This window comes from Triticum aestivum, chromosome 3B, assembly GCF_018294505.1.
Source record: "Triticum aestivum cultivar Chinese Spring chromosome 3B, IWGSC CS RefSeq v2.1, whole genome shotgun sequence".
In the NCBI taxonomy this organism is placed as follows: domain Eukaryota; kingdom Viridiplantae; phylum Streptophyta; class Magnoliopsida; order Poales; family Poaceae; genus Triticum; species Triticum aestivum.
Genome location: NC_057801.1, coordinates 477,495,101 through 477,522,462, shown reverse-complemented (window position 1 = coordinate 477,522,462; position 27,362 = coordinate 477,495,101).

The window sequence follows — 27,362 nt, the reverse complement described above, 5'->3', positions numbered from 1 at the left end:
CCAGTGGGGCCCACTGGTCAGTGACTGGGGCTGGTTAGTGCCGCTGACGTGTGGGCCCGGTCAACGGCCAGGTCAGCACGGTCAAAACTGATGCGTGGGGCCACTATAATTAGATTAAACTAAACAGAAAATAAACTAGGATTAATTAAAGCGTGGGGCCTAGGTGTCAGTGACACGGTGCGGTGTTTAGTGGCTAATTAAGCCAGCCACGTCAGCAAGTGACGCCGGCGACCACGGCAACGGCGAGACCTCGCCGGAGTTGCTCGGGACGGCGCTACAGCCCGCGGCTGGTCGCGCTGAGGGCACCAAGAGGGAGCCCGTGCTCCCGCGCATCTAGGGGCGCACACAGCTGGGCACAGGGAGGCCGGGGTTCGCCGGAAACGAGCTCCTGGCGGCGGCCGGAGTTCGGGCGTCGGGCGTTTCGACGCTCCTGCTCACAAACGAGGGAGCTGAGGCGCTGGAGGGGCTCTACGGGTCGCGGCAAGCACAACGGGTGCACGCCCGTGACCAAATGGTCACCGGGGTTTCGCCGGCGACGATCCCATGCGGCGGCGGCTGCTATTAGCAAGGGGGCGGTGGCTACGGCAATCAAACGGAGGCGGGATTAGGGGGAAGATGACCGGGGGCTCACAGCGGATCCATTCGAGGCGGAGATGAGGCCGGGGACGGTCCGGAGCCGACGAATCGGGCAACGGCGACCGGCGGGTCCGAGGAGGGGAAAAACGCCGGGGCGGCGCTTCAGGGGCTTCTGGAGGGGCGTGGCTCGGTGAGGTGGGTCGAGGATGGAGTGGCGGAGCTTGTGGGCTAGTCGGGGAAGCGAGGGAGGCCCGGTGGCCGTGGTGGCAGTGGACGGCAGCGACGAGCTCCGCTCGGTGGTGCGCGCGAGAGGGGAGCAGAGGAGGGGGGAAGGAGCAAGGAGAGTGAGAGAGGGAGCCAGGGGCTGCGTGGCGTCGCGGGAGGCGACCAGGGCGACGAGGGGGTAGCCAGGCAGGCAGGGAGGAGCTGGTGCGGCTCGCCTGCGCGCCGGGCACGCAGCTGCTTCGGGGCGAGGGGAGGAAGACGACGGAGGGGCTGCAGTGGTGGGTTGGGCCGCACCGGTGGGCTGCCAGCACAGGAGCTGGGCCGGTTGCTGGCGCCAGGTGGGGCGCTAGGTGGGCTGCAGGTAGGTGGCCCAGGTAGGCTTCTGCTCTTTTTTTATATTTCTGTTCTGTTTTCTTTTATTTAATCTTTTGCCACTATTTTGAATTTAAAATAATCCAAACAATGCCAAAAACTCCTCTAAATATTTTTATTTTGCTAGATGGACTTTTCCAAAAGCTCATAAAATATTTCAGGGGTATTTGAAATTATATTCTAATTATATGAATATAATTCAAATTCAAATAGCTAATGATTTAAATTCAAAGTCCCAAGATTAAGTCCTTAAAAATGTTCAATATTTTGGTTGGGACCAGAACCCTTGCCAAAAATTATCAAACATTTAAGAAGAGCATTTTGGAACAATGAATGAGATTTTAGGGTTTTTGCCCTTCTTTTATTCAAGTTTTTGAGGCTTCCAAATTTCCTCAGTTCAAGTTCAAAAATTTAAACATGATGCAAACACTAGGCAGCACCAGAAGCTAGGGATGTGACACGTATCCGCGACGGAAGATCGCGGATTCAGCTCGCAGCATCCAACTGACGAGGTAAGTGATTCAACCCCATTACGGGACACTTTGTAGTAATCGAATCGATTATAAGAGGGTTTCATCCCTTCCTTTCCTTTGACAGGAATGGATGGAGAAGGCCAGGCAGCTTATCAGCCCGGCTCCCATGCCAGAATACCCAGTGGACGCCCGTTTAGCGGGGCTGCTGGTTTCGGCACCGCACGTGGTGCCGGAGAAGAAGGCCAAGAAGGTGGCCGCGGGGACCCGAAAGAGTTCCCGCAATCAGGCGTCTGACGACGATGCGGACTCCTCCCCCGAAGACGAGGAGGAGGAGGAGTACTCTCTCCCGGAGGGGGGAGAGAAGAAGAGGAAGGCTTCCCCAATAGGGGAGGTCGAAGGGTCCAAAAGGGGGAGAACTATCCCCCCGGACAGTTTCGCCAACACCAGCGTTGGCGAGGATGAGTGGCCTCCAAGGGCCACGCGTCCGGCAAGATCGTAAGTATCTGGATCCTTGATATGCAATATATTTTATGTCGCATAGTGTCCTTCTAACGCCGCGTTCTGTCCGTAGTCCGGCCGATGACGATCTCCCCGACTCATCGAGCGGGTCGTTGGCCTCGTCGGATGTGAATTCACTTCCGACTGCCTCTACCCCACGCGCCAACGAGTACGCCGAGGTGGGATCCCAGAGAGGGACCCATCAGGAGGAGGCTCTGGAGGCGCCGTCAGGCAGCCTCCCGGACTTTGCGCCGGACTCTACATCGGAACCCGCAGTGGTCCCAGAGTCCGGCAAGCGGCCCCTTCGAAAGAAGGGCAAGACCGTGACACCGGCGGCCTCCGTCCAACCGGAGGCGCCGGATAACTTGTTGGAGGCGCTTAAAGGCGCTTCCATCGAGGAAGAACACCGCACTATCATGAGTGCGGTGATTCAAAAGGTTCAGCTCGCCAAAAGCGGGCTGACCGCAGCCTGCAGCAGCCTTTTAACAGGCTTTGAGGTAAGAAGTTAAAATTATGTAATGTAATACCGCATAGATAGTAGCCCCTGATGCTCAGTTCGGTGTTCGGAAAGAAAAGCCGGACTAAGGATCTAACAAGATATGCACAGGGTTGCTAAAAATATGTCAATATGGGTTTGCAGGCTGCGCTGCTGGCCTCTGCCGCATTAACGGCGGAGGTCGATGTGCTGAAGCAGGATCTCGAGCGGTCCGAGCGAGAGCTCGGCCATGCAAAGAAGCAGCTCGAGGACAAAGAAGGTGAGTAACACCACTTTGAATGGTTACCTTACAGAAAAGGATTTTGGTTGCAATAAAATTAACAAGGATAATATGTGTAGTGCAGGGGCCACTAATGAGGTGGCAGCCCTGAAGGATGCTGTGTCCACGGCCGAACACAGTGCGGCCGCGGAACGGGCAGAGCGAGAAAAGTAGGAGGCACAGGTGGCGGAAGTTCGGCAAGAGCTCCAGGCTCTCATGGAAAAGCATGAGAGTTTGGAGCGTGACTCCAAGACTCGAGAGTCCGAGCTTGCCTCGGCTCTCGAAAGTGCCAAGTCCGCCAAGGCCGAGGCCCATAAGGCCCTTCAGGAGGTTGAAGATATAAAGAAAATAGCGGCGGGTAAGGCATTTTTCATGCAAAGCAAGCATGTTAATGTAAAATACCTGACACTTACCCGCATTCGGAGCTCTCCAGGGGCGTTTGCAGATCTGCCGCGTAGTGCGTCCGATGCCGCCGCATTCTATCGTGGCGAGGAGGGGAGCTCGACGGAAAAAGTCTTCTGGTCTCAGTATGCTGAGGCCGGACACCCGGTGCCCCCAAGCGACCAGCTGAAGCAGCTGGTCGAACTCCACAAGGTAGCTGAACAGGCCATGAAGGGCCTTATAGTCCGGCTGTGGCCTGGACAGGCCATGCCTGGGAGCTACTTTGGCCTCGTGCGGCGGCTGGTGGATGCATGCCCCTGGGTGGATGTCATCAAGCGCTCCACCTGTATTGAAGGCGCTCGCCGGGCCCTCGCCCGCACAAAGGTGCAATGGGGCAGGTTGGATGCGGAGAAGCTTCTCACGGACCCACCACCGCCGGGCAAGGAGTATTGCACGCCCGAAATGTATTATAAAACTGTCCTGAAGGGAGCCCGCAATATTGCGGATGAGTGCCCCAGAAATGTAATCTTTAGTGAATTTGCTATGTATTATCCTGCGCGCTGAAACTTTGTTCATGTGCGCGTTAAGCAACGCTTGTTTAATTTAAAATATTACCTTCTGTGCGGCCGTTTATAAAATATGAGAGATGGCAAGTCGTTGGCTTCAGCCCCCAAGCCACGAGTGCTGGGGTGTTCGGGATAAACTTGTGCACTCTTGTTCCCATTGTTGGGTCCATCGAGGGAGGCGCTCAACACAATGAACAAGGCAACCGGACTTATAATGCTTGAACACTCTCACTTAGCCATAGAATTCTATAATTTTAAATTTCGGTGAAGCCCCTGGTATTCGGAAGACCGAATACGGGGCGCTATCCACGCCTTCGTCGGACATTGTCCGGAACTTCGCTCGAAGCGGCGTGAGTCTTTAAGGACCCGAAAAAACCTCTCGAACAGCGACCAGTCTCTCGCCTTATCATGCCAGTCAGTTTTAGCTTTCTCCACTGAGGCGCTCGCCCGGCTCAACCGGGGCGCAATCGCAGTGGTTCTCCCAGTGCCACCTTAGCCGACAGAACGGAACGTAAGGCACCAAAACATGGGAGCCGGGCAAACCCAACTATTGACCCAAGACATGATTCGGAGCCGATTCATATAATGCTATAAGTTCGGGGTGCCGCACTTGTGAAAGTGTTCGGACTTATCACACCATAGAGTGGGGAACATAAGCCCCCGGTGTATTAGGCCGTACCAAAATGTACGGGTGCAAGATGTCGTATAATGAGCATATATATATAAAAGGTAATGCAATTGCGATCAAAAAGGTGCTGCATTATTTATGAAAGAAAGTCTGCTAGTAGAGCGGACTGATACAAATAGTGCGGTAAGCAAGGGATTTGGACTAAGTAAACATGTCCCCCTCCAGGGATGAGCTGCGGACTTGGTGTATATAATCGAATTTAATGCTCGTAATTGAGTCCACCTGAGTGTTCGTCGCAGCCTTCTTTAGTCCCTGACTGTTGCATCATGAGTTCGGCAGGTTCGCCGCCGGACAGGGCTTCTGGTTAACAGAGTCCTGTGTACATAAAAGAAGAAAAATAAAAAATATAAAAAAGGGGGGGCACACTTGCGAGCCCCCGGTGTGGTCGAACCGCACTCTGGGTCCGTTGCGATCGTGCCCCCTCCCCTGTGCCCATGGTATCTCCAAAGCGTAATGATGTACGCGGAGTGTTATTATTGCGATCAGTCGCGGGCGAGGGTTGGGGCCGCATTGCTACGCATGCTCTGATCGCGCCAGGTGGTCTTGGTTGGTATTGCTTCGGGCGCGTTTTGCTATATCCGGCTGTTTAACGGCCGGACTGGAGAATTGCCTTAAGAGGCTACTCTGTACTTCTGCCGCGAGAGCCGCTGTATGTTCCTCCGTTCGGAGGGAGCGTTCCGTATTCTCATTGACCGTGATGACTCCGCGAGGTCCTGGCATCTTGAGCTTTAGGTATGCATAATGCGACACCGCGTTGAATTTTGCAAACGCGGTTCGTCCAAGCAGAGCGTGATAGCCGCTGCGAAACGGGACTAAGTCGAAGATTAACTCTTCGCTCCGGAAATTATCCGGGGATCCGAAGACCACTTCCAGTGTGACTGAGCCTGTATAGTTGGCTTCCACTCCTGGTATGACACCTTTAAAGGTTGTCTTTGTAGGTTTAATCCTTGATGGGTCTATGCCCATTTTGCGCACTGTATCCTGATAAAGCAGGTTCAGGCAACTGCCGCCGTCCATCAGGACTCTCGTGAGGTGAAATCCATCGACGATTGGGTCTAAAACCAATGCGGCGAATCCGCCATGGCGTATGCTGGTCGGATGGTCTCTTCGATCGAAAGTGATCGGACAAGAGGACCATGGATTGAACTTCGGGGCGACTGGCTCCATCGCATAGACATCCCTTAGTGCGCGTTTCCTCTCCCTCTTGGGTATGTGGGTCGCGTATATCATATTCACCGTCCGCACTTGTGGGGGAAAACCCTTCTGTCCTCTATTGTTCGGCGGTCGGGTCTCTTCCTCGTCGTCGCTGTTTAGCCCCTTGTCATTGTTTTCGGCAATTAACTTGCCGGCCTGCTTGAACACCCAGCAATCTCTATTAGTGTGGTTAGCTGGCTTTTCAGAGGTGCCATGTATCTGGCATAAGCGGTCGAGTATTCAGTCCAGATTGGATGGACCCGGAGTGGTTCTTTTGAATGGCTTCTTCCGCTGACCGGGTTTAGAGCCTCGGAATCCGGCGTTGACTGCCGTATCCTCCTTATCGTCGCCGTTAATGCGGCGCTTGTTTTTGTTTCGACGTGACCTGCCGTTGTTATCCTTAGTATCTGGACTGCCAGAATTTTTACGGAGATTGTTGCTCCGAGCTAGCCAGCTGTCCTCTCCCGCGTAAAAGCGGGTCATTAACGATGTGAGGGCTGCCATGGATTTCGGCTTTTCCAGCCCCAGGTGCCGGGCTAGCCATTCGTCCCGGATGTTATGTTTGAAGGCTGCAAGGGCCTCTGCATCCGGACAGTCGATGATTTGGTTTTTCTTTGTCAAGAACCGTGTCCAGAATTGTCTGGCCGATTCGTCTGGCTGCTGAATAATGTGGCTTAGGTCATCGGCGTCTGGTGGTCGCACATACGTGCCCTGGAAGTTGTCGAGGAATGCGGCTTCCAGGTCTTCCCAGCACCCAATTGACTCTGCGGGCAAGCTGTTAAGCCAATGCCGAGCTGGTCCTTTAAGCTTGAGTGGGAGATACTTGATGGCATGGAGATCGTTGCCGCGAGCCATATGGATGTGGAGAAGATAGTCTTCGATCCAAACCGCGGGGTCTGTTGTGCCATCGTAAGATTCGATGTTTACGGGTTTAAACCCTTCGGGGATTTGATGATCCATTACTTCGTCAGTGAAGCATAGCGGGTGTGCGGCGCCTCTGTATTGAGCAATATCGCGACGCAGCTCGAGAGAGCGCTATCTGCTATGTTCGGCCCGGCCGGGGTTATTGTATCCGGCGCGACGGTATTCGTCATGGGTCGTGGGGCGCCCACGTGATCCGTAGATGGATCTGGATTGCCTTGCTTTGTCCTCCAGTATGTCTCGCAAGTCCGGCGCGTTCCCGCTTGGCTTCGTACTTTTGGAGCGATGCCGGGGTACGGTCTTGGCTGGGGGCTTGGATGCCTCTCTCTCACGACCACGGGGTGGTCGGTCAGCCATATCCTGCGCTGGTGATGGAGGTATGTATGCTTCCTCCTCTAATCGGGGGAGCAGCTTGCGTCTTGGGTAACTTTTGGAGGGGCGTTCGAGTTTATACTCTTCGGCCGCGAGGACCTCGGTCCATCGATCGGCCAGCAGGTCCTGATCAGCTTGAAGCTGTTGCTGCTTTTTCTTTAGGCTGTTTGCTGTGGCGATAAGCCTGCGCTTGAATCGCTCTTGTTCGACGGGATCCTCAGGTACGACGAATTCATCATCGTTGAGGCTTACTTCGTCTTCGGAGGGAGGCATATAGTTATGATCCTCAACCTCTTCGTCTGCCGCCCTCTCGTGAGGGCTTGCTTCTGCATCCTCCTGTGCTGAGTCTTGCTGGAGGGGATTGTCTTCGGCACTCTCTGGAGTATTGTTATCTCCTGTGCCGGAATCTCCATTCTTGCTGTGGCGGGATTTAGAGTGGCGCCGCTGACGCTGGCGTTTGGGCTGCTTCTTTAAAGAGTCTGCCTCCGCTGCTTCTTCGCCGTCCCCGTCTTTTGGGGTGTCCACCATATATATGTCGTATGACGAGGTGGTCTTCTAGTGCACTGTAGGCGCTGGTTCCTGTTCGTCTCCGGCATTGTCGTCCATAGCGTCGATGTCGTCGGAGTCGTAGTCTAGCATGTCAGTTAGATCGTCGACAGTGGCTATAAAGTGGGTGGTGGGTGGGCTCTGAATTTCTTCGTCGTCCGTACCCCAACCATCCTGGCCATAGTCCGGCCAGGACTCTCCTGATAACGAGAGATGCTTTAGTGAATTCAGGATATCCCCAAAAGGCGAGTATTGGAAGATGTCCGCGGCGGTGAATTCCATAACCGGCGTCCAATCCGAATCGATTGGTAGGGGCGCGGGAGGTTCGGAGTCCGGCAAGGAGTCCGGCGCCTCAGAATCATGAGTTTCGCAGGGGACTAGATTAGTGTTCGGCTCCATCGCCGTGGATGTTGAAGCCCCCAGGGCGGCGTCTATCCACCGGCCCTCGATCTGGGCGATCGGCTCCGGACTAATGGCCGGAACGGATTCGTGTGCGGCCACCAAGGCACTGTTCGGCGGCAGAGCTAGATCATGCCCATCGCAACAGTGCGGTGCGCTTGGCTGTGGCTCGGGTCCGTCGAAGATCAAGTCTCCGTGGACATCGGCCGTGAAGTTTAGGCTTCCGAATCTGACCTGACGGCCAGGGGCGTAGCTTTCGATCTGCTCCAGATGGCCAAGCGAATTAGCCCGCAGTGCGAACCCGCCGAATACGAAGATCTGTCCGGGGAGAAAAGTCTCACCCTGGGCAGCGTTGTTGGTTGAAGATGCCATCAAGCCTATCGGTGACGACACAGAGGAACTCTCAAGGAAAGCACCAATGTCGGTGTCAAAACCGGCGGATCTCGGGTAGGGGGTCCCGAACTGTGCGTCTAGGCGGATGGTAACAGGAGACGAGGGACACGATGTTTTTACCCAGGTTCGGGCCCTCTCGATGGAGGTAAAACCCTACGTCCTGCTTGATTAATATTGATGATATGGGTAGTACAAGAGTGGATCTACCACGAGATCAAGGAGGCTAAACCCTAGAAGCTAGCCTATGGTATGATTGTTGTAATGTATGTTGTCCTACGGACTAAAGCCCTCCGATTTATATAGACACCGGAGGAGGCTAGGGTTACACAGAGTCGGTTACAATGGTAGGAGATCTACATATCCGTATCGCCAAGCTTGCCTTCCACGCCAAGGAAAGTCCCATCCGGACACGGGACGGAGTCTTCAATCTTGTATCTTCGTAGTCTTGGAGTCCGACGGTAATGATAGTCCGGCTGTCCGGACACCCCCTAGTCCAGGACTCCCTCAGGGGTCCTTCCCACACGACCCAGAAACCGCCGGTGATAGGTCCTCCGGTCACACAAGCGGGGCCAAAAGAGCTCGTGTGCGATCGGGCGAGCAATCGCAGACAATTATACACGTCCAATCGTTTTTGTTTGTATGTACATCAAACACAGTGAATCCCACACAAACATTTTCGTTCGTACGTACATTTTTTATGTGGAACATTTGTGCAAGGTGGTCTAACACAAACATTTGTCAGACAGAAGTCGTGTGTGTTTGTTCATTGATCCAACACGCCTACTTTCTAGAAACAGTGTGGTTGTTTGAGTTTGTCGCCCATGGTATTGTCCGAGAAATCATATGCAATAGAAAAACCCAATAAGCAGGCTAATTAGCCTATTATTGATAATCCATTTAGTAATCAAATTGACATTTTATATCAAACACACAATATATTTCATATTTGTATTACGGCAACCAGGATTTCATAATTGAATTACATCAGAGTACATCATCAGATAGCTTCAGCACTCAGTTACACCATATAGGCCTATAACTAACTACGCCAGTACACAAAAACACTAAGTTTCACATGCAACATCTAAAACCTTCGGAAAGAATCATCATACACAATAAATACACAGATGAATCTCATTTGGAAAACTGCTGAAGCGGAAGGCGAATATTGAGCCTTCAGTGATGTTGAATGTCCTTGAAACTTTGGGCCAGTAACTATGCATAATTGCCCACCCAACCTTCATTCTCTTGAGGAAGAATTGAATATTGTACCATGAGTGTTGAATGAATACCTTCCTTGCTTCTTAAGCATGCAGGTCGTTTGAGAGGTAATCATCGATGAGCTGCTTTGGAAAGGACTGAAAACAAAGGTATGCATAAATATCTATTCTAAATTTTGAAATGGCGCAAAGGAATGAAACAAGGTAAAAGAGTTAGTACGATCCTATAGTTGGTTGATGTCTTCTTCATTGTGCAAATAAAGATCTTGATGTTGCTCATCCCTAGTTTCTTTATCCTAACAATCTTTCTGAGTTTCTTGACTTGACTGATATTCATGGACATCTCATTTCCCCATATGCAAAATGGGTCGAACATTGGGTCTAAACCTCTGGTAGCAGGACTTACATGTGCAAGACCAAATTGTCAGAAACCTAAATATTAAAATGATTCCTACAATTACACAATAATGTGCTATTAGCCAAAGGACCATGCATGTGCAAACCTTGATGGTAAACCGATTCATCTCCAACGCATCTATAATTTATTATTGTTCCTTGCTATTATAGTATAAATCTCGTATGTTTTATATGCAATTTTATATCATTTTTGGGACTAACCTATTAACCTAGTGCCCAGTGCTAGTTGCTGCCTTTTTCTTGTTTTTGTCTTTTCAGAAAATGAATATCAAACCGAGTCCAAACTGAGAAAAAACTTTGGATTAATTTTTTCTGCACCAGAAGGGGCCCACGCAAGTTTCAGAGAAGACCCAAGGAGTTGCAAGGAAGCGACCAGCTCAGGGGGTGTGCTCCCCAGGCTTGTGCTCCCCAAGCTCAGGGGCCACCGGGATGATCAAGATGGCCACCGGAGATGATTTCCTCCTCTGACAGGATGCCGGAACGGGGTCTAGATTGGTTTTCGGTGTCTATAGAGCCTTGTGATGGCGGAACTTCTGATCTAGGGTCACCCTGAGGGTTTTCATAATTTTTGGGAATTTATAGGGTAAAGAGGGGGTGTGGGAGGCCACCGAGGTGGGCACAACCCACCTGGGCGCCCTTAGGCCCCCAGGCGTGCCCCGGTGGGCTGTGCCCCCTCGGGCACCCCCCAGGTGCTGCTCTGGCCCATTGGTGGTCTTCTAGTCCATAAAAAATCCACAAAAATTTTCATGGTGTTTGAACTCCGTTCGATATTGATTTCGTACGATGTAAAAAACAAGCAAAAAACAAAAACTGGCACTGGGCACTGGGTCAATAGGTTATTCCCAAAAAATGATATAAAGTTGTTATAAAATGATTGTAAAACATCCAAGAATGATAATATTACAGCATGGAATAATAAAAAATTATAGATATGTTGGAGACGTACCAGTCGTCTCCTCGAGCCATATGAATGTGGAGAAGAAAGTCCTCAATCCTCACGGCCGGGTCTGTAGTCCCGTCGTATTGTTCGATGTTTACGGGTTTAAACCCTTTGGCAAACTGGTGACGCATTGCTACCTCTTGAGCATGCGTTGGTTTTCCCTTGAAGAGGAAAGGGTGATGCAGCAAAGTAGCGTAAGTATTTCCCTCAGTTTTTGAGAACCAAGGTATCAATCCAGTAGGAGACTACACGCAAGTCACCTAGTACCTGCACAAACAATCAAGGACCTTGCAACCAACGCGATAAAGGGGTTGTCAATCCCTTCACAGCCACTTGCAAAAGTGAGATCCGATAAAGATAATAAGATAAATATTTTTGGTATTTTTGTTGTATAGATTGGAAAGTAAAGATTGCAAAATAAATAGTAAACTATAATTACATATTTGAAACTTATATGATGTAAAGTAGACCCGGGGGCCATTGGTTTCACTAGTGGCTTCTCTCATGATAGCATGTATTACGGTGGGTGAACAAATTACTGCCGAGCAGTTGATAGAAAAGTGCATGGTTATGATGATATCTGCAACCTCTTGAGCACTGCGTTGGATTTCCTTGAAGAGGAAAGGGTGATGCAGCAGTGTAGAGTAAGTATTTCCCTTAGTTTTTGAGAACCAAGGTATCAATCCAGTAGGAGGCTATGCGCGAGTCCCTCATACCTACACAAAACAAATAGCTCAACGCAACCAACGCGATTAGGGGTTGTCAATCCCTTCACGGTCACTTACGAGAGTGAGATCTGATAGAGTTGATAGATAATATTTTTGGTATTTTTGATATAAAGATGCAAGGTAAATTAAAAGGCAAAGTAAAAAAGCAAAGCAATAATAAAGTAATAGAGATTGATATGATGAGAATGCACCCGGGGGCCATAGATTTCACTAGTGGCTTCTCTCAAGAGCATAAGTATTCTACGGTGGGTGAACAAATTACTGTTGAGCAATTGACAAAATTGAGCATAGTTATGAGAATATCTAGGTATGATCATGTATATATGCATCACGTCTGAGACAAGTAGACCGACTCCTGCATGCATCTACTACTATTACTCCACTCATCGACCGCTATCCAGCATGCATCTAGAGTATTAAGTTCAAGAAAACAGAGTAACACCTTAAGCAAGATGACATGATGTGGAGGAATAAATTCATGCAATATGATAAATACCCCATATGTTATCCTCGATGGCAACAATACAATACGTGCCTTGCTGCCCCTACTGTCACTGGGAAAGGACACCGCAAGATTGAACCCAAAGCTAAGCACTTCTCCCATTGAAAGAAAAACCAATCTAGTAGGCCAAACCAAACTAATAATTCGAAGAGACTTGCAAAGATAACCAATCATACATAAAAGAATTCAGAGAAGATTCAAATATTGTTCATAGATAATCTTTATCATAAACCCACAATTCATCGGTCTCAATAAACACACCACAAAAAGAAGATTACATCGAATAGATCTCCACGAGAGAGGGGGAGAACATTGTATTGAGATCCAAAAAGAGAGAAGAAGCCATCTAGCTACTAACTATGGACTCGAAGGTCTGAGGTAAACTACTCACACTTCATCGGAGGGGCTATGGTGATGATGTAGAAGCCCTCCATGGTGGATTCCCCTTTCGGCGGAGCTCCGGAACAGGCCCCAAGATGGGATCTCGTGGGTACAGAAGGTTGCGGTGGTGGAATTAGGTTTTTGGCTCTGTATCTGATCGTTTGGGGGTACGTAGGTATATATAGGAGGAAGGAGTACGTCGGTGGAGCTTCGGGGGGGCCCACGAGGTAGGGGGTCGCGCCCTAGGGGGCATGCCCTCCACCCTCGTGATCGCCTCCCTCCTTTCTTGACGGAGGGTCCAAGTCTCTTGGATCATATTTGTTGAGAAAATCACGTTCCCGAAGGTTTCATTCAGTTTGGACTCCGTTTGATATTCCATTTCTTCGAAACACTGAAATAGGCAAAAAAAACAGCAATTCTGGGCTAGGCCTCCGGTTAATAGGTTAGTCCCAAAAATAATATAAAAGTGGAAAATAAAGCCCAATATGGTCCAAAACAGTAGATAATATAGCATGGAGCAATCAAAAATTATAGATACATTGGAGACGTATCAGGCATCCCCAAGCTTAATTCCTGCTCGTCCTCGAGTAGGTAAATAATAAAAAGAGATTTTTTTTATGCGGAGTGCTACTTGGCATAATTTCAATGTAATTCTTCTTAATTGTGGTATGAATATTTAGATCCGAAAGATTCAAGACAAAAGTTCATATTTACATAAAAATAATAATACTTCAAGCATACTAACAAAGCAATTATGTCTTCTCAAAATAACATGGCCAAAGAAAGTTATCCCTACAAAATCATATAGTCTGGCTATGCTCTATCTTCACCACACAAAGTATTTAAATCATGCACAACCCCGATGACAAGCCAAGCAATTGTTTCATACTTTTGACATTTTCAAAACCTTTTCGATCTTCACGCAATACATGAGCGTGAGCCATGGATATAGCACTATATGTGGAATAGAATGGTGGTTGTGGAGAAGACAAAAAGAGGGGAAGATAGTCTCACATCAACTAGCCGTATCAACGGGCTATGGAGATGCCCATCAATATATATCAATGTGAGTGAGTAGGGATTGCCATGCAACGGATGCACTAGAGCTATAAGTGTATGAAAGCTCAACAAAAGAAACTAAGTGGGTGTGCATCCAACTCGCTTACTCATGAAGACCTAGGCATTTTGAGGAAGCCCATCATTGGAATATACAAGCCAAGTTCTATAATGAAAAATTATCACTAGTATATGAAAGTGACAAAATGAGAGACTCTCTATCATGAAGATCATGGTGCTACTTTGAAGCACAACTGTGGTAAAAGGATAGTAACATTGTCCCTTCTCTCTTTTTCTCTCATTTTTTATTTGGGCCTTTCTCTCTTTTTTATGGCCTCCTTTTTCTCTCTCTCTCTTTTTTTCGTCCGGAGTCTCATCCCGACTTGTGGGGGAATCATAGTCTCCATCATCCTTTCCTCACTTGGGACAATGCTCTAAAAATGATGATCATCACACTTTTTATTTTTCTTACAACTCAACAATTAAAACTCAATACTTAGAACAAAATATGACTCTATGTGAATGCCTCCTGCGGTGTACCGGGATATGCAATGAATCAAGAGTGACATGTATGAAAGAATTATGAATGATGGCTTTGCCACAAATACGATGTCAACTACATGATCATGCTAGAAATATGACAATGGTGGAGTGTGTCATAATAAACGGAACGGTGGAAAGTTGCATGGCAATATATCTCGGAATGGCTATGGAAATGCCATGATAGGTAGGTATGGTGGCTGTTTTGAGGAAGGTATATGGTGGGTGTATGATACCGGTGAAAAGTGCGCGGTATTTAGAGAGGCTAGCAATGGTGGAAGGATGGGAAAAGTGCGTATAATCCATGGACTCAACATTAGTCATGAAGAAATCATATACTTATTGCAAAAATCTAGAAGTTATCAAAGCAAAGTATTACGCGCATGCTCCTAGGGGGATAGATTGGTAGGAAAATACCATCGCTCGTCCCCGACCGCCACTCATAAGGAAGACAATCAATAAATAAATCATGCTCCGAGTTCATCACATAACGGTTCACCATACGTGCATGCTACGGGAATCACAAAATTTTACACAAGTATTTCTAAAATTCACAACTACTAAACTAGCATGACTCTAATATCACCATCTTCATATCTCAAAACAATTATCAAGCATCAAACTTTTCTTAGTATTCAGCGCACTCAAAAGAAAGTTTTACAAATCTTGACTACCAAGCATATTATTATTATTAAGCAAATTACCATGCTATTTAATAATCTCAGAATAATCTAAGTGAAACATGAGAGATCAATAGTTTCTTTAAAACAAATCCACCACCGTGCTCTAAAAGATATAAGTGAAGCACTAGAGCAAAACTATATAGCTCAAAAGATATAAGTGAAGCACATAGAGTATTCTAACAAATTCCAATTCATGTATGGCTCTCTCAAAAGGTGTGTACATAAAAGATGATTGTGTAAAAATCAAAGACTCAAATCATACAAGACGCTCCAAGAAAAACACATATCATGTGCTGAATAAAAATACGCTCCAAGTAAAGTTACCGATGGAAGTAGACGAAAGAGGGGATGCCTTCCGGGGCATCCCCAAGCTTTGACTTTTTAGTGTACTTGGATTATCTTGGGGGTGCCATGGGCATCCCCAAGCTTAGGCTCTTGCCACTCCTTGTTCCATAATCCATCAAAAGATTTCACCCAAAACTTGAAAACTTCACAACACAAAACTCAACAGAAATCTCGTGAGCTCCGTTAGCAAAAGAAAACAAAAGACCACTTCAAGGTACTGTAATGAACTAATTATTTATTTATATTGGTTTTAAACCTACTGTATTACAACTTCCCTATGTTTTATAGACTATTTTACTAGCCATAGATTCATCAAAACAAGCAAACAACACACGAAAAACAGAATCTGTCAAAAACAGAACAGTCTGTAGTAATCTGTAACTAACACAAACTTATGGAACTCCAAAAAATCAGCCAAAATAGGAAGACCTAGGAAATTTGTTTATTGATCAGAGGCAATTGGAATCAGTATTTTATCACGTTCTGGTGATTTTTAACAATTGTTTTAGTGAACAGAAAGTTCTGGAAATTACAGCAAGATCAAATAAGTATCATCCAAGAAGATCCTATAGGTTTAACTTGGCACAAACACTAACTAAAAGATAAAACCACATCTAAACAGAAGGTAGATGGATTATTTATTCCTAAACAGAAACAAAAGCAAAAAAGCTAAAAATAAAATTGGGTTGCCTCCCAATAAGCGCTATCGTTTAACGCCCCTAGCTAGGCATAAAAGCAAGGATAGATCTAGGTATTGCCATCTTTGGCAGGCAACTCTTCAATGAGGCATCTACCTTCCTTAGAAATTTCTTTCTTTCTAGTAATTATCAAACTCTTAGGAACAAGATCGAAAAATTCATTTGTAGCAATTGGTTCCTTAATGATAGCAAAAAGATTGGGATGAATACTTATAGATTTAAGATCCACAGTATCCTTACTAGATGATTCACCCTTGTTTTTAGGAACATACATAAGCTTGGCATTTTTAGTAGGTGGACTTTAAGTACTCTTAGCGGAAGAAAAAGTGGTTCTCAAGTTGGTAATGATACCCTCAAGTTTATCGATTCTAGTGGAATTTAGATTTATTTTCTCATTAACTATGGGTTCCTTCTCCGTAATATTTTTCAATGTTACTCCTACCTTAGATCCATATTGGGTAATTTGATTGTGGATCTTTTTATCTAGATTTTCAATTAACTCAATGGTAGCAACTTTATTTTCAATAATTTCAAGTCTTTGCATTACATGCTCCAAAGTTAACATAGTTCCATTAACCAAAAGAGGTGGCGAGCAAATAAATCTATCATAGCATTATAAGAATCAAAAGTATGGCTACCCAAGAAATTCCCTCCGGTAATGGTATCAAGGATATATCTATACCAAGGATTGGCACCTACATAAAAATTGCGAAGAAGAACTGAAGTAGATTGCTTCCTGGTAGATCTATTTGAGCATTGCAAATTCTATACCAAGCATCTTTCAGATTTTCTCCCTCCCTTTGTTTAAAATTTAGGACTTCGTTCTCGGGAGATAAGGAGAAGATATAAGACTAGCCATGGTGACAGGCAAGCGAGAAAAAGGCAAACGGAAAAGAGAGGGCGAATAAAACGGCAAGGGTGAAGTGGGGGAGAGGAAAACGAGAGGCAAATGGCAAATAATGTAATGCGAGAGATAAGGAATTGTGATGGGTACTTGGTATGTTGACTTTTGCGTAGACCTCCCCGGCAACGGCGCCAGAAATCTTCCTGCTACCTCTTGAGCACTGCATTGGATTTCCTTGAAGAGGAAAGGGTGATGCAGCAGAGTAGAGTAAGTATTTCCCTCTGTTTTTGAGAACCAAGGTATCAATCCAATAGGAGGCTACGCGCGAGTCCCTCGTACCTACACAAAACAAATAGCTCAACGCAACCAACGCGATTAGGGGTTGTCAATCCCTTCACAGTCACTTACGAGAGTGAGATCTGATAGAGTTGATAGATAATATTTTTGGTATTTTTGATATAAAGATGCAAGGTAAAATAAAAGGCAAAGTAAAAAAAGCAAAGCAATAATAAAGTGATAGAGATTGATATGATGAGAATAGACCCGGGGGCCATAGATTTCACTAGTGGCTTCTCTCAAGAGCATAAGTATTCTACGGTGGGTGAACAAATTACTGTTGAGCAATTGACAAAATTGAGCATAGTTATGAGAATATCTAGGTATGATCATGTATATAGGCATCACGTCTGAGACAAGTAGACCGACTCCTGCCTACATCTACTACTATTACTCCACTCATCGACCGCTATCCAGCATGCATCTAGAGTATTAAGTTCAAGAAAACAGAGTAACACCTTAAGCAAGATGACATGATGTAGATGAATAAATTACAGCAATATGATAAATACCCCATCTTGTTATCCTCGATGGCAACAATACAATACGTGCCTTGCTGCCCCTACTGTCACTGGGAAAGGACACCGCAAGATTGAACCCAAAGCTAAGCACTTCTCCCATTGCAAGAAAAACCAATCTAGTAGGCCAAACCAAACTGATAATTCGAAGAGACTTGCAAAGATAACCAATCATACATAAAAGAATTCAGAGAAGATTCAAATATTTTTCATAGATAATCTTGATCATAAACCCACAATTCATCGGTCTCAACAAACACACCGCAAAAAGAAGATTACATCGAATAGATCTCCACGAGAGAGGGGGAGAACATTGTATTGAGATCCAAAAAGAGAGAAGAAGCCATCTAGCTACTAACTATGGACCTGAAGGTTTGAGGTAAACTACTCACACTTCATCGAAGGGGCTATGGTGATGATGTAGAAGCCCTCCGTGGTGGATTCCCCTTCCGGCGGAGCTCCCGAACAGGCCCCAAGATGGGATCTCGTGGGTACAGAAGGTTGCAGCGGTGGAATTAGGTTTTTGGCTCCGTATCTGATTGTTTGGGAGTACGTAGGTATATATAGGAGGAAGGAGTACGTTGGTGGAGCTTCGAGGGGCCCATGAGGCAGGGGGCGCGCCCTGGGGGGCGCCCTCCACCCTCGTGACCGCCTCCCTCCTTTCTTGATGGAGGGTCGAAGTCTCCTGGATCATATTTGTTGAGAAAATCACGTTCCCGAAGGTTTCATTCCGTTTGGACTCTGTTTGGTATTCCGTTTCTTTGAAACACTGAAATAGGCAAAAAAACAATTCTGGGTTGGGCCTACAGTTAATAGATTAGTCCCAAAAATAATAGAAAAGTGGAAAACAAAGCCCAATATGGTCCAAAACAGTAGATAATATAGCATGGAGCAATCAAAAAGTATAGATACGTTGGAGATGTATCAATATCTAAGGCAATGATCATGAATATACGCATCACGTCCGTGTCAAGTAGACCGAAACGATTCTGCATCTACTACTATTACTCCACACATCGACCGCTATCCAGCATGCATCTAGAGCATTAAGTTCATAAGAATGGAGTAACACATTAGGAAATATGACATGATGTAGAGGGATCAACTCAAGCAATATGATATAAATCCCATCTTTTTATCCTCAATGGCAAAAATATAATACGTGTCGGTTCCCTTTCTGTCACTGGGATCGAGCACCGCAAGATTGAACCCAAAGCTAAGCACTTCTCCCATTGCAAGAAAGATCAATCTAGTAGGCCAAACTAAACCGAAAATTCGAAGAGACTTGCAAAGATATCAAATCATGCATATAAGAATTCAGAGAAGAACCAAATAATATTCATAGATAATCAAATTCATAAACCCACGATTCATCAGATCTCGGCAAACACACTGCAAAAGAGTATTACATCGAATAGATCTCCAAGAACATCAAGGAGAACTTTGTATTGAGAACCAAAGAGAGATAAGAAGCCATCTAGCTAATAACTATGGACCGGAAGGTGTGTGGTAAACTACTCACACATCATCGGAGAGGCTATGGTGTTGATGTAGAAGCCCTCCGTGATCGAATCCCCCTCCGGCAGATCACCGGAAAAGGCCCCAAGATGGGATCTCACGGGTACAGAAGGTTGCAGTGGTGGAAAAGTGGTTTCGTGGCTCTCCTGGATGTTTTCAGGGCATAAGAGTATATATAGGCGAAAGAAGTAGGTCGGTGGAGCTACGAGGGGCCCATGAGGGTGGGGGCGCGCCCACCCCCCTGGGCGCGCCCTCCTGCCTCGTGGCCGCCTTGTTGTGTCTCTGACTTCCACTCCAAGTCTCCTGGATTGCGTTTGTTCCAAGAAAGATCCTTGTGAAGGTTTCGTTCCCTTTGGATTCCGTTTGATATTCCTTTTGTGCGAAACACTGAAATAGGCAAAAAAACAACAATTTGCACTAGGCCTTCGGTTAATAGGTTAGTCCCAAAAATAATATAAAAGAGCATATTAAAGCGAGAGCGGACGTTCTGAGCGCAGCGGCAGCTGCACGCAGCAATCCAGCCGCACGTCCAGGCGGAGTGATTTGTACATTAAACTCGGCTAAAATGCACAAAGGCGACATACATCGGTCCATGCTTGCGAATACAGTGTCCGAACCACTGGCCTGGTGGGTACGGAACTGATGCAAAGGACCAGGCGGGCAGGGGTGTCTCTTTTTTACAACTATTGCGTGTGAAAACTGCTGTTCTGACATGCTTTCAATGTGCTTTTTGACCACACGGTCATTGCCAAGGACACAAATGCACGCCTCGCTCTGCAGTTCATCGATGATTGATGCATAACACCATGTGAATAGCGTGTTAAGTGTTAACTGAAAGTTAAATTGACTGTGCGGCCCCTGCAGGGGCCGTGCCAGAGAGCAGCGGTGGAAGGCCGGAGGCGGCAACAATAGATGGAGTGGCGTCGGAGGGAGCCATGGGCGTCTCAGACTGTGCGCTGTCGGGGGCGGGCCGGCGGGGGTGGAAGGACGAGGTCGGTCGGCAGCAACACGTGTAGTGGAGGCGGGGCGCCATGGATGTCACAGACGTCGCCGCTTCCTTGTGGAGTAGAGTGCCTGTTGCAGCTGAGGGTGCCATGACGGACGGCAGAGCAGCGGTGGCCATCACCAGAGGGAGCTGGTCGCAGGGCCTCGGCTAGGGCGCAGCCGGGACAGCGGCGGGCGGCGGAGCTGGCATGGCCGCTGCTGGAGGGGGCCATGCGCGGGCTTCATCCGCCCCCAAACAGCATTGAGGCGACCAACTGCAGGGGGACGGAGAGACCATGGAACGCGAACGCCGGACCTGACCTCTGACGACGCCGGGATGGCCGGGGCTGGGAGATTAGGCCGTCGGCGGCTTCGTGTTTACCTAGAGGCGGCGTAGTCGCGAGAGCTCCTACGCGAGCACAAGAATACACGCTTTCGCTAGTCTCTCGTTTACATTGTCCGGTCGTCCTCGCGTCTGAACTTGCGTACTGGCTACCTTCCTTGCGTCAGTCCGTGCTGTCAGTCGTGGTCCTTCAAATATGCATATATGATATAAAACAATAGCCAGCGTTCGGCTATACTCCAACTAGCACGCTTCCCTGATTTGAATCGTGAAGTTGCTCGCGCCGTCGATGCCGTGCGTGTAGCTGCCGCTACGTGCATCGATGCACTTCTCATATTAAAGCCCATTAAACTTCCAAAACAGATAATATAATAGCATGGAACAATAAAAAATTATAGATACGTTGGAGACGTATCACGCATCACCTCGTTCGTGAAGCACATCATGTGAGCGACGCCCCTAACTCGGGCTACGTCGCACCGTAAATCGGGGGCGTATCAGCCCGGTGTTGCTCCCGAACTCTATCGTTCCGGTCGCACCATTCTTGGTATATGTCCTGTCCAGCTGGAGCGTACTCCCAAGATCCATAGATGGATCTTGTCTGTCCTACTCTATTGGCCATGTCATGACTAATGACGGAGATCATATTGGTATTCTGGTTGTGCCACTTCCTTGCCTTTACGGCGAGGAGGGGCGGGTGGGTATTCGGCCTCTCCAGCCTGCCTGTCCCTTCCACGAGGGGGGGGCGATCGGGCTGATCTACATGGGTATATCTCGGTGGTACGGGCGCAAGGGCCTCATCCTCAAATTGCGGCAACATTTTTCGCTTTGGATAGTGATACGTCCATTTTGCATCATGTTTACCTACTGTTATTTACGATGTTTTTATGCATAATAATGCTTTTTGGAGTAATTCTAATGCCTTTTCTCTCATAATATGCAAGGTTCACACAAAGAGGGAGAATTCTGACAGCTGGAAATCTGGACCTGGAAAAGCTACGCCAGGCCACCTATTTGGCACAACTCCAAATAAGCTGAAACTTTACGAGGAATTTTTATGGAATATATAAGAAATACTTTAGCAAATAACCACTGGAGGGGGCCCACCTGGTGAGCACAAGACACCAGGGCGCGCCTGGCCCCCAGGCGCGCCCTTGTGGGTTGTGCTTAGCCCGGCCCACCTTCGCTGTCCATCTTCTGGTATATAAGTCATTTTGACCTAGAAAAAATAAGGACATGACTTTGGGGACGGAGCGCCGCCGTCTCGAGGCCAAACTTGGGCAGGAGCACTTTTGCCCTCCAGCGGAGCAATTCCGCCAGGGGAACTTCCCTCCCGGAGTGGGAAATCATCGTCATCATCATCACCAACAACTCTCGCATCTTGGGGAGGGCAATATCCATCAACATCTTCAACAACACCATCTCCTCTCAAACCCTAGTTCATCTCTTGTGTTCAATCTATGTATCGGAACTATATATTGGTGCTTGTGGGTGACTAGTGGTGTTCATTACATCTTGTAGTTGATTACTATATGATTTATTTAGCGGAAGATTATATGTTCAGATCCAATATGCTATTTACTACCCCTCTGATCTTGAGCATGATTATCATTTGTGAGTAGTTACTTTAGATCTTGAGGTCACGGGAGAAATCTTGTTGCGAGTAATCATGTGAACGTGATATGTGTTCGGTATTTTGATAGCATGTATGTTGTGATTCCCTTAGTGGTGTCATGTGAACATCGACTACATGACACTTCACCATGTTGGGCCTAAGGGAATGCATTGTGGAGTAGTTATTAGATGATGGGTTGCGAGAGTGACAGAATTTTAAACCCTAGTTTATACGCTATTCCGTAAGGGACCGATTGGATCCAAAAGTTTAATGCTATGGTTAGAATTTATTCTTAATAATTTTCTCGTAGTTGCGGATGCTTGCAAGTGGGTTAATCATAAGTAGGAGGTTTGTTCAAGTAGGAACAACACCTAAGCACCGGTCCACCCACATGTCAAATTATCAAAGTAGCGAACACGAATTGAACCAACATGATGAAAGTGACTAGATGAAATTCCTGTGTACCCTCAAGAACTCTTTGCTTACTATAAGAAGCCGTTTTGGCCTGTCCTTTGCCTCAAAAGGATTGGGCTACCTTGCTACACATTTTTTACTACTATCATTACTTGCTCGATACAAATTATCTTGCTATCAAACTACTCACTACTAGAAAAAGGCCTACTAATGGCGCACCGGTTTTGCCTACTAATGGCGCACTACCGGTGCGCCATTACTAGCACGCCATTAGTATTTTTTACTAATGGCGCACCACTGGTGCGCCATTAGTATCTGGTGCGCCATTAGTATCATAGAAGTGCGCCATTAGTAACATTTTTTTTAAAAAAAATTCAGAATTTTTTTTAAAATTTTTTTTCAATTTTTTTATGGCTTAATCTCGGGTCAATATGCTCGTTTTTTGGCACGATATTAACCCAAATTTTGTTCCTGTTTTTGGATCTTGTACGTTCTTTTGCCGTGTTCTTTTGCCGGAGAGGAGTTCGCCGGAGAGGAGGAGGAGGAGGTCGGCGCTCGCCTACATCGCCGGAGAGGAGGAGGAGGTCGCTGGAGAGGAGGAGGAGGAGGTCACCGGAGAGGCGCTCGCCTACATTGCCGAAGAGGAGGAGGAGGTCGCTGGAGAGGAGTTCACCGAAGCATCGGAGAGGAGGAAGGAGAAACCATGAGGGAATGGGAGGAGAGGAGGGAGGAGGAGCTCACCGGAGAGGAGGGGGGAGAAACCGTGAGGGGAGGGGAGGGGAGGAGAGGAGGAGGAGGTCGCCGGAGAGGAGGAGGAGGTCGCCGGAGAGGAGAAGGAGGTCGCCGGAGAGGAGGAGAAAGAGTGGAGGAGAGGAGAGGAGGAGATGGAGTGGAGGAGAGGTGGAGTGGAGGAGAGGAGAGTAGGAGATGGAGTGGAGGAGAGGTGGAGTGGAGGAGGTGCGCCCAGCCATATATACGACATAGTAATGGCGCACCATGGGCCGCTGCGCCATTAGTAACTTTTTTTATTTTTTTGATTTATTTTGAATTTTGAAGGCGGGAAGATACTAATGGCGCACCATGGGCAGGTGCGCCATTAGTATTTTTTTTATTTTTTTTATTTATTTTGAATTTTGAAGGCGGGAAGATACTAATGGCGCACCATGGGCAGGTGCGCCATTAGTAATTTTTTTTGATTTATTTTGAATTTTGAAGGCGGGAAGATACTAATGGCGCACCATGGGTAGGTGCGCCATTAGTAAGTTTGAATTTTTTTGAACTTTTTTGCCTCTCCAGATCTTAAAAGCCCCGTATCTTTTTTTGTTAGGTTTTTGAGGATTTTGAAAATGTTTAACGGGGTTCCCCCGGTTAAATTCGGATGTAACTTTTCGAGTAGATGATTTTTCATATAAATTTTTTTTTCATGCGAGTTAGTATGCAAAAATTATGCCCATTTTTATAAATTCTCGCGAGATTTTGCAAATGAAGTCGAAATTCATATTTGCAAATTTTCCCAACAACTAGACCACATATCACATGGAAAACTTATTTTCTTTTATTTTTTTGACATTTTCATCATTTTCTTTTATTTTTTTAAAACTGAAAAGGCGATCCACGGGGGGGGGGGGGTGCATTCGGTGGAAGTGGTGGCCAAGTTACTAATGGCGCACCATGGCATGGTGCGCCATTACTAGTTCAACTAGTAATGGCGCACCACTCCCACGGTGCGCCATTAGTACTTTTGAAAAAAAATAAAAAAATTGATATTTTTTTTTGATTTTTTTTTGAAAAAAACTTAGTAATGGCACACCAGTGGAAAGTGCGCCATTACTAGTTAAAACTAGTAATGGCGCACCGAGACATGGTGCGCCATTAGTATCAATTTTTTTTATATTTTTTTAACTTTTTTGTTCAAAACTACTAATGGCGCACGGCGGATGTGGTGCGCCATCACTATGTCAATTAGTAATGGCGCACTATGCAACAGTGCGCCATTAGTAACAAAAAAAATTATGTGTTTTTTTCAAAACTACTAATGGCGCACCACACACCAGGTGCGCCATTAGTAATATATTACTAATGGCGCACCGAGACATGGTGCGCCATTAGAATATAGTAATGGCGCACCACATCACAGGTGCGCCATTAGTGGCCATTCCATCTGTAGCCCTTTTTGTAGTAGTGACTCTGTTACTTACAATTTCAGCACTTGCAGACATTACCTTGATGAAACCTCTTGTCATTTCCTTCTGGTCCTCGTTGGGTTCGACACTCTTACTTATCGTAAATGCTACAATTGATCCCACATACTTGTGGGTCATCAGATAGCTTTTGGTCTGCCGCTCATAGTCGTACCCTTCTTCAACATCTAGGACTTTGGTCCATCTGTCGTTGAGGGTGTCTTGTTTCACTACAAAAAAAAGACACATCCGTGACATTTTGGGCCGAACGAATTTTTTTCTGTCATACATATGACACTTCTATGACGATAATTGTGACAAAACCCGGTATCATCATAGATGTGGTGGGCTCCTACTTCTATGACAAAAAATCATGACATAAAATGGGCTTTTCGTCCTGGGCGGGCTAGAGACGCAGCTGCATGACATTCTTTGGGCCGTCCATGATGGAAAAAACCGTGGTAGAAGCGAGGGGGAGGAAAATTTCAGGGAGTTCCCGGTTACGGTGGGAGGCCGTGGGCCGAGCGATGCGCGTTTCTCTCGTACACGTACGCACGTGTGTGCGAGGCGTTGGCTCTAACTGAACCCGAGCGAGGCGTTAGGCTCTAACTGAACCCGAGCGATTGTACTGTAGGCTACGCGTTACTGAACCCGAGCGATCGATCGATGGCTGTTAACTAAACCCGATCGAGCAATTCCTTCGCTACTGCTGCTAACTGAAGTCGATCGATGCTGCCTCTGGATGAACAGTGAGTGTTGGGGGGGGGGGGGGGTTGGATGAACAGTTCTCGGTGGGGGTGGATGAACAGGACCCCGTGGTGTAGTCTCTGGATGAACAGGACCCCGATCGATCGAGCCGGTTGGGGCTGGAGGAACAGGACCCCGTGGAGGGCTGGATGAACAGGACCACCCCGTGGAGGGCAGGATGAACAGTAGACGGTGGAGGAGTGCTCGTGGAGGGGTGGTTGAACAGGACCCCATGGTGTGGAGGGCTGGATGAGCAGTAGACGGTGGAGGGGTGGTTGAACAGTAGCCGGTGGAGTAGCGCGCGGTGGAGGCTGGATGAACAGGAGCCCGTGGAGGCTGAAGGAGGTCGACGGTGGATGAACAATAGCTCGTGGAGGCTGGAGGGGGTCGACGGTGGAGATGAACAGTATCCCGTGGGGTCCCGTTTTGCGGTACGCCACACCCCTCCCGATGAACAAGACCCCCTTTTCGACCGTGGCGCTCCAACACAAGTCTGTTTCCTCCGTTTTGCGGTACGCCACACCCCTCCCGATCAACAGGACCCCCCCTTTGACCGTAGGAGGTCCGTTTCCTCCGTTTTGCGGTACGCCACACCCCTCCCGATCAACAGGACCCCCGTTTCGAACGTGGCCGGTCGAACACAAGGCCGTTTCCTCCGTTCTGCGGTACGCCAGGCCTCGTTTCCATCGCTTGTTCCGTCCAAGCCCTCCCAATGAACACGACCACGCATTCCGTTGCCTCCCCATGAACACGACGACGACGCTGTTTCTCCATTCCGACCCAGCCATGTACACGAGCCCTCGCCGTACGTATGCGCGAGTAGGCGTTCGAGACCCCGCCCATATGTACACATACGTGGCCGTATTTTCTTTCTTGCACCATGTCCGCTGTACGTACGTGTACATGCTACGTGCGCGCCTCTACTACGACACGTGCGCGCCTCTACATCGACCAGTATATATGTACGTACACGTTCGCGACCAGAATGACAACGCTACATATGCTTCGATCAGGTGGGTCCCGACTGTCAGGCACTTCCTTGCCTGCGAAGATGTAGCTGGTGGGTCCCAGTAGTCAGGGGGCGAAATACGGTGGCCCGTCCGGTGGGTCCCCGTTGTCAGGTGGAGGAATAGTTATTTTGCACGTAATAAGGAGGCACTTCCTTGCTGCGGCCGTGGACCCAGCTGTCAGCCTCTCCATGCACAGTCCACGTCCGATGGAAGTCGTTCCTTGACCACGTTGACCACGCCGCGCCGAGAGCACCAGGGCGTGGGACGACGGCGAGGCCTAGGAAGGGGACGACGGGGAGCCGGGGAAGACGCGGCAGTGGAAGCCCGCGCGCGTGCGGAGAGGAGTACAAGGGTTCACTGGTTCGCTGCAGTGTGAGGCTGCCGTCACCGTAGAATAACAGGGGGTGTGGGTGAGTAGAGGGATGGCCTGGCCAGCGGTGGGAGTAGTAGGGGGCGGTGAGTCCTCCGCCGCATCGCAGCCGGCCACTGGAGGCAAGAGCACGAGGCACGACCGGCGCTGGTTTGGGCGGCTGGAGCAAGAAGACCAGAGGTTGAAGAAGCACTACGGCCGTTGGATGGACATTGTACGGTCACTGGAGCTAGAATCGTGCATATTGACTAAGTTGACAAAGCCCTCCATCCCCGTCAACTTAGTAGGCCCACAAGTTAGCCTCCCACCAAGGTGGGTCCCAGCTAGCAGGGGGTATTCATTTTTTTGTGCGTAATAAGGAGGCACTTCCGGTGGGTCCGAGCTGACACCAGAGGGAACGTTTTTTCGCGAAATACGATGGCCCATCCGGTGGGTCCCTGCTGTCAGGTGGAGGAATCATTATTTTCCGCGTAATAAGGAGGCACTTCCTTGATGTCACCGTGGACCCAACTGTCAACCTCTCCACGTACAGTCCACATCCGATGGAAGTCGTTCCTTGACCACGTTGACCACGCGGCACCGAGAGCACCAGGGCGGTGGACGACGGCAAGGCC